Source organism: Rhinolophus hipposideros, assembly GCF_964194185.1.
Source record: "Rhinolophus hipposideros genome assembly, chromosome: 24".
Lineage (NCBI taxonomy): Eukaryota > Metazoa > Chordata > Mammalia > Chiroptera > Rhinolophidae > Rhinolophus > Rhinolophus hipposideros.
The window spans coordinates 22,215,728-22,223,830 of record NC_138070.1 but is presented as its reverse complement, the minus strand read 5'-3'; positions in this window follow the sequence as shown (position 1 = coordinate 22,223,830).

The following is an 8,103-nucleotide window of genomic DNA, read 5'->3' as shown; positions in this document are numbered from 1 at the left end:
TCGGAACGCAGCGCGGGCCAATCAGCGCGCCGCGCCGCCCGCGCCCCGCCCGACGCCCCGCCCCGCCCGCGCGCCCCCGCCCTGCGCGCTCCGAGCCCGGGAGCCCGGCCGGCTCGCACTCCGCGGGGCGGGGCGGAGGCGCACGTGCCACGGGGCGCGCCGCGCTCCCATTGGCCAATCCTACGAGAGCAGCCTCGAAGCCAACCTGTGAAGGCCGAGGGGCTCAGTGGCGGGGCCACAAGGGGCGGGGCGCGAGGGTGGGCTCAGGGAGAAGCCGAGTGCGCAGGCGCGGGGTGACCCGGGCTGGTGCTCTGGGCCCGAAGGTTTCTCTTAGGTTTCGGAGTCGGCGTCCGGGGAAACCTATGCGTCACCCACACTCGCAGCTCGCGTGGATCGGACGAGGACACGCTGGGCCCATAGCTCCCGAGACCGACGCGGGGCACGCGGGTCCGCGGGGCGTGGGGCCAGGGTTTTTCTGGCCAGACCCTGCTCGACCTGGTCCCCAGAGTACGGGGTCTTGCGTGTTCGCCTCCTCCGACCACCTTCCCTGAACTCTCCAAGCCATTCTAACTAAGAACCTCTGTATCTGTACCTGGCCCCTAAGTTTGCTCCGCAACCCCCAAATTGGAACCGACAGAAAACCCATTCCTGGGGCAGCTCTCCCGGCCCCCAGGCAGCCCGGCCCCTCTCGGTGTCCACACTCGTCCCCCACGCCTCTCATGACATTATTGTGTTGGCCCCACAGCCTTTCAATATAGATTGATTTTTAAATTACATAATAATTTTTAAAAACCCGTACTGTTGAGGTCACAATGTATATAACATTTTGATACATATTAGCATCCTTTAGATCCTGTTTCTTTTTTGCAATGCAATGTATCTGTAAAGGTCTCTATGTGTCTTTGGATGTGCACCTGATTTACTACTTACAAAGCTGCTGGATATTGCCTTTTAAACATTTGTGGGAATTCAGCCGTTCTCCTAGCGATGTCTCCAGCTTCCTGCTTCCACAAACCTGGCTGCAAAGTAAGACCTCATGATCAGTTAAGATGTCTTTTTCAAATAAGTGTTAGCATCTCTTCATTAACTGTTAAGCCTTTCAAGTCTCCTTCTGGGTTTCCTTTTTCTTATGACTTGTCAAGATTACTTTGTCTTAAATATTAGACTTTTGTTTTTGCTATTGCAAATGTCTTTTCTCAGACAATTCTTTGTTGGAAAAAAAATCCTAATTTTGATGTGAGCCAAAGTTTATATAATTTTGTATTCTGCTTTTTGAAGGGGCATTTTTCTGTTATTGCAGTTTTCTATAAATACGTTTAGTGGCTGCACAGTGTTAAACTTAACATATACCTATCTACATAACTATGTGTGGTGGTTGGGTACTTCAATTATTTCTGCTCTGTTTCTGCAGACCCCTTCATTCTTTGAAAATTTTAGCACCAGACTCGCTACTGTGTTTCCCCGAAAATAAGATCTAGCCAGACCATCATCTCTAATGTCTCTTGGAGCAAAAATTAATATAAGACCCGGTCTTATTTTACTATAATATATTACCAGGTCTTATATAATATAATACTATACTATACTATACTATACTAATAATATAATGTAGTGTAATATAATATAATACCGGGTCTTATATTAATTTTTGCTCCAAAAGGCACATTAGAGCTGATGGTCCAGATAGGTCTTATTGTTGGGGAAATACGGTATTGTTCTTTGCATTACGGTCCCTAACTTCATTTTTGGAGACATAGCTTTTCCGTAGAATGTAAGTTATTCCAGTGTGTATGTGAATCGTAGATGATCCTTCTAGCGCCCTGGCCTGTCAGCTCACTGGCCTGTTTCCTGCAAAGATATTGTCCTCTGCATGGCCCCAAATAGAAACACTCTTGCTGACCAATGATCAGTGCCTTTCAAAGTTTATTATTATTTTTTTTAACTATGACCACAGTAAGAGATACATTTTATGGGTATGCAGTTTCTGTTTGGGATAATGAAAATTTCTGGGACTAGATAGTGGTGATGGTTGCACAACAATGTCAATGTACTTAATGCCACTGAATTATACACTTCAAAATGATTAACATGGCAACTTTTATGTTCTTTTATAGTACTACAATAAAAAATAATAAAAATACATTCTTCATTATGATCCAATACACACACATATATAAGCAAAGTTTCATGATTTAATATGTACTCTTATTGTGTGCAATGTCCTAACATTTTCTATCCTTTTCTGTTTTGTTTTTATTAATGACATCCTGCACGTGACTCTCTACGTGATTTCACAAGGTGCCCACCAGCCATGGACAGCAGTCTGCCACCACTGTCACTGTCGTCACCACCCTCTACAACCTCAATTTTGGGCACTCTGGGACACTGCTGTGCTCTCTGGCTCCCTCCTGTTAGCGTGCTGATCACAGTCATCTCCACAACACACTGTCCCCTCCACCTACCTGCTGGCCGCCCTCCTCCCTCATGTGCTCACCTCCTCCCTTAGCTCCCTTTTCACACCACATACTTGCCTGGCAGACCCCCGTCCTGGGTAAATGCGACTGTGTGGCTGGAGAAATGCTTTACCTTGGGGAGACTAGTTTCTAGGGCAGTGCAGTCCTCCTGGCAACCCTACACCTGCTCCACCTCTTGTGTCCATTCAGCTTCCCACTTTCCTGGAAGATGATCCCACACGTTCCCCCCCTGCTAGCTCTGTGTCCTAATTTGCTGAAAACACCCACACTAACAGGAGAGCATACCTCCTGCTCCCACCACTAATCTTCCACCAGCCTACCTCCCTGCCCTTCCCCCACGAGTTTGTCACTTGTGTTCTCTCCAAAACCCGTATGTCACATGCAGTCCATCCCTGTGCATGCTGGAGGGTCGCTTTCATCATGACCTTCTCTTTCTCCTGCAGCCTCAATCCCATCTTTACTGAGTTGTCCCAGATGAATGAGGCATACTGTCATCTCCATGTCCCTCCTTCACTGTCATCGTGCTTCCTGCAACTCTTCAGAGCAAGGATTACCCAGGAGCAGCAGAACTGCCCCACCCCCATTTTCAGGTTTTCATCCCAACCACTCCATCTGCATGTTGCCAAACCTCATGTCGGGTCTCAGCCACATCTTACTGGATGGTCCAAGCAGCATTTCATACAGGCAGGTGCTTTCTTTAAACACTCTTTATTTTGGTTCCGGGGATCCACTCTGTCTCACTGGCCACACCTTCACCAGCTCACCAGCTCTCTCCACTCTCCTGAGGTTGGAGGCCCTGAGGGCTCCATGTTTGGGCCTTTTCTCTCTCCTACATTCTTGTGATAGGTGGTCTCCTCCAAGCTCATGACCTTGAATAGCCGCAGCCTGACAGCTCCCAACATACAGCTCAGCACAGACCTCCCCGCCCCCGGAACTTCAGGCTTACACTTCCCACTGCCCACTTGGAGCCTCCCTCGGAGGTCTCTGATACACCTCAAACTCTGCATGCCCTAAATCAAGCTAGTCTTTGCCACCTTGGCAAAAGGCACCACTTCCTTCCAGCGCGGGCCAAAGCCTCAGAGCCCCCTTCACCTCCCCTCTTCCTGTCACACCCCGCTGCCGACCCCTCAGCAAGTCCGACTCCCATTCCTGCTGCCAGCACCCAGGGCCTGAGCCACTCTCATCTCTTGCCTAGATTATTGCCATAGCTGAAATGGTCTGTGAGAGGCACATTTTTCCTCTGTAACTGTATTCTTCATAGACTCTTTTAGAACAAAAGCCAGATCTGTCAATCCTTGAAGCCCCTAGGAGCTTTCTATTTCACTTAGACTAAAAGGCAGGGTCCTTCCAATGGCCCCACATGACTTCACTTCTCCTTGTCTCTCGTTTCCTACTTCTGTCCCTGCAGGCAGTTAGCGAACCTGAACGTTTAGATGGAAAAGTCCATACGGGACCACCCTCACTTCTCACCCCAACTACAGGCTTGACAAGGCTTTTAGGTTTGGTAATTTCCGAGAAGGACTCATGGAAAGCTGTTATACTCACAGTTGCAGTTTACAACAGAGAAAGGATACAGATTTTAAAATAAGCCCTGGGGAAAAGCACACACTGGAGAGTGCAGGAAAGTGCCAAACTGGCCTATATAGGGAGAAGACAGTGTCCACTGTGGAGCCTCCTCTCCTGGCATCAGCGAGTGACGACACTCACAGAGTGACCAAGCAGGGGAGTCACAGAGCCTGGGGGTTCAGAGTTTTTATTGGGGCTCCAGCACACAGGCATGATTGATTGAATGCTCATGTGGTTGACATCAGTCTCCAACCCTCTAGGGTAGGCATGACCTAAAACACCCACCATAAATCCTGTATTTGGTCCTTCTTGTACTCAGCCCCACCCTGGCACTATCTGACGTGGTGTTCCCACTTTAAATCACATTGTTAGACTATCAGAAATGACCCAGGCCCCCAGGCAGATAGACACTCCTGTCAGGGCTTACAAGATTACCTCCGAGCAGAGGGCAAAGGCCAGATCATTTTTTGGGGGGGCAAGGTTAAATTCTTTCCTATGCAGTCACCTTGCTTCCTGCTCCCTGGACACACCCGCTCCTGGCTGCTCCTTTTCAGGGTCTCTGCACTTGCTGCCTCTCTCCATTCAGGATTCTGCTCGGCTCTGGGGACCAGCGGCCCTCACCCATCCTCCCCTCTTTCTCCTCACCCAGGTTTGGTTTTTCTCCTTGCTCACCTCCCACCCCAGAATCTGCATTTTCTTCTTTGGTTTATTGTCTGTCTCCCCTCATCAGGATGTGAACCCCTGAGGGCAGGGAGTTAGTTGGTTCTCAACGGTATCTCCGGCATTTGTTTGCTGAATGAGCAACTCCTGCAGGATGACTGAGGATTCACTGAGCTCCAAGATGGCCCAGAGCTGGCCTGGGAAACTTTGGAGTCTCTCCAGCCTCCTGCAGCAAGTACTACAGCATGTGCTGGCTGACAGGTGCTGGAGCCGGTGCATGGGGCTGACACACAAGTGCATGGGGCCGGTGCATGGGGCTGACACACAGGTGCATGGGGCCGGTGCATGGGGCTGACACACAGGTGCATGGGGCCGGTGCATGGGGCTGACACACAGGTGCATGGGGCCGGTGCATGGGGCTGACACACAGGTGCATGGGGCCGGTGCATAGGGCTGACAGGTGCATGGGGCTCACACACAGAGATGGCTGAAGGCTAGGGCAGTCAGCATTCCCAGAGGATCCAGTCTGGCTGGGTGGCGCAGGCTCAAGTGTTTTCCCCCAGATGTGACTGCTTTTGGAGATAGGATCTTTAAAAAGGTAATTAAGTTAAAATGAGGCTGTTAGGGTGCGCTGTAATCCAGTCGGACTGGCGTCCTTATGGAGATTAGGACAGACACAAGAGGGACGACCGTGTGAGGACACAGGGAGAAGGCAGCCATCTGCAAGCCAAGGAGAGAGGCCACAGGAGAAACAAAACCTGCTGACACCTTGATCTCAGACATCCAGCCTCCAGAACTGTGAGGAAAAAAATCTTTGTTAAGCCACCCAGCCTGTGGTATTTTGTTATGCCAGCCCTCGCAAGCTAGTACACTGGGTTTTAGGGGTAGACAGACACCTAACGCAGTTCTTCTACAGGGTCTTCCAGTCTGCCTTCTGTCCCCAAATTCTGCCTGAAAGCCTCAGGTTGCAGACCAAGCATTCTGCTTAGGCTGGCTGGTTGCCCTGCAGCAGATAGGGAACCCGACCTCCTGACATGGGCTCTCCTCGGCCAAGTAGGGGAGTGAAGGCTCTTGGTAGTCCCTTGAGGTCTAAAATTCTATGATTTGCTGATAGTCAAGTGCATTAGCAAGTATGCAGCTACTGTCGGCATAGCAACCACAAGCCATCTTATGTTCTTTCCAAACTAAAAATTTCCCAGCTTCAGAACTGAGCAGAGAAAGATGTAAAAGCAGAGATGAAATTAAGTTACTAATGAAAGTGGTTGCCATGGCATCATGCTGTTCTTGCAGTCTGCCAGCTGCCACTGTGATTTCCCCCTTTTTCCTGAAAATGAAGTAGTCCAAGAGAAGAAAAATGAAGTATATATCTTAATTTGAAACAGTAACTAATTATGGGAATTTACAGTTTAAGAGTAACTACAGAGGGTGCCAAAAAAATGTATACACATTTTAAGAAAGTAAAAAAACTATTAAAATTGTAATACTCAATATATACCGATAACAAAAGATGAATACAAGTCACGTTTGACTTCGGCAATTACAAGAGGTGCTCAAAGTGGTTCCCATCAGCGTCCAGACACTTTTTCATTTTAATTGGGGAATATTAGGGAACACTGTGTTTTTCCAGGACCCATCAGCTGCATGTCAAGTCATAGTTTTTCAGTCTAGTTGTGGAGGGCGTACCTCACTGGTCCGTGTGGGAATCGAACCAGGAACTTTGGTGTGATAAGCACCTTGCTCTAACCACTGAGCCATTCGGCTGCCCAGACACTTCTGATGACAGCAAACTACTGCTTGAGCAACATTGACCCAAGTGTTCACTTGTATACGTTTTTTTTTTGGCACCCCAGTATATATCCAACATACAGTGTTTCTCAAAATTTAAACAAATCACCTGGAATCTTGTTAAAAAGCTGATGCTGAAATAAAGTATGCCTGAGGTTGGGCCTGAGATTCTTCATTTTAAGTTTTAATTATGGCAAAATATACATAACATAAACTTTACAATCTTAAACCAGAGATTTTGCATTTTTAACAGGCTCTAGGTGATGGTAATGCTGCGGGTAAGTGGCCCATGTTTTGTACATCAGGCCTTTCTTTGTACCAGAGCCTCAGGGAGGTGACAGGAGTATCAAAATGAGCAAGACACACAGTGTGCTTTCCAGGAACTTCCTAGCAAGTGGACAAAATAAGCGGCAACATCACTTCTGAGGAGTGGACAGACAGCTGCCTGATTCAGATGTGTGGCTGGGGTTTGCGTGCTGGAGGATCAAAGCCTGGAGGAGGTAACATGAAGACACCTAAAACTCTGTCATTGCTGTTCTGACTTGCAAGTTTGCTAGATCATTCTCTAACGCTGGGCATAGAGGCCACTTACCTTCTTTTTTGCCATTACAAATAATGCTGGTACATAGGCCTTTGTATATGTGGCTGTTCTCTCTACAATTATTGTCTAGGGAAAAAATTCCCTGTAATGGAATTACTGAGTCAAAATACATCTTCTGATAGACTCCAGCCACATCTGCCAGATTCCACCGTATTCATTTATGGCATTATTAACAATGCCAAAGGGCACATTTTTTGTTCTTACGACTTCACAACATTTGGTTTTTGTAATTTTGCTTTTGCTGAAAAAACAGAAAGTAGGTTAGGCACAAAATGGCAGTTCGTCTTTATTTTACTTTGCATTTCCCTATTTATTAATGGACCTGGATGCTTTTTCTCATGGAAGCAGACAATATTCTTTGATTGATTATCAGTTGGGAATGAGGCAAAGTGTTTGTATTTTTGTGATTCATTTTGTTTTAGAAAATTGACTTTTATTACTAGTCACTCATGGCAGATATGCCCTTAGCTTCTGTGGTTCCCACACCGTGTTATCCATATTAGTCTGTGTTGAAACCAGATGCAGAGGTATTTCCCTCCAGTTCTTCAGTTTGTCCAAGACATTGGATTTACTAGTTTTTCTCCAACCACACCTGCTGAGTGAATACCCTGCCCTTCTAGATGCACTTGTTGGAAGAGGCATGGGTAGCAAGAATAAAAACTGGGGTGATTTTCAGTTTCTACATGCAAAGAGCTTCAAAATCATCATTCCTGCCCTCAAAACAAGAAAAAAGCTGGACAAACTAAAATCCCATGACTGTTCTTAGATCCATCAGAGAATTGAGGTCACAGGAACTCCCCACCCCTTCTCCTGCTCACCTCAAACTGTAGAGACAGGAGAAGACAGAGAATCACAGCTCACCAGAAGCCACTGGAGCTAGGAACTAGTAGGAACACTCAAAATGATCTCTTAAATGGTAACATTGATGAAATGCTGGAGGCTGAGAGTGGACTAGCTTGAGCATTAAAAACTCATGGGGACCTACTCTAAGGGAACCCCACACTTTCGTAGGTTTTA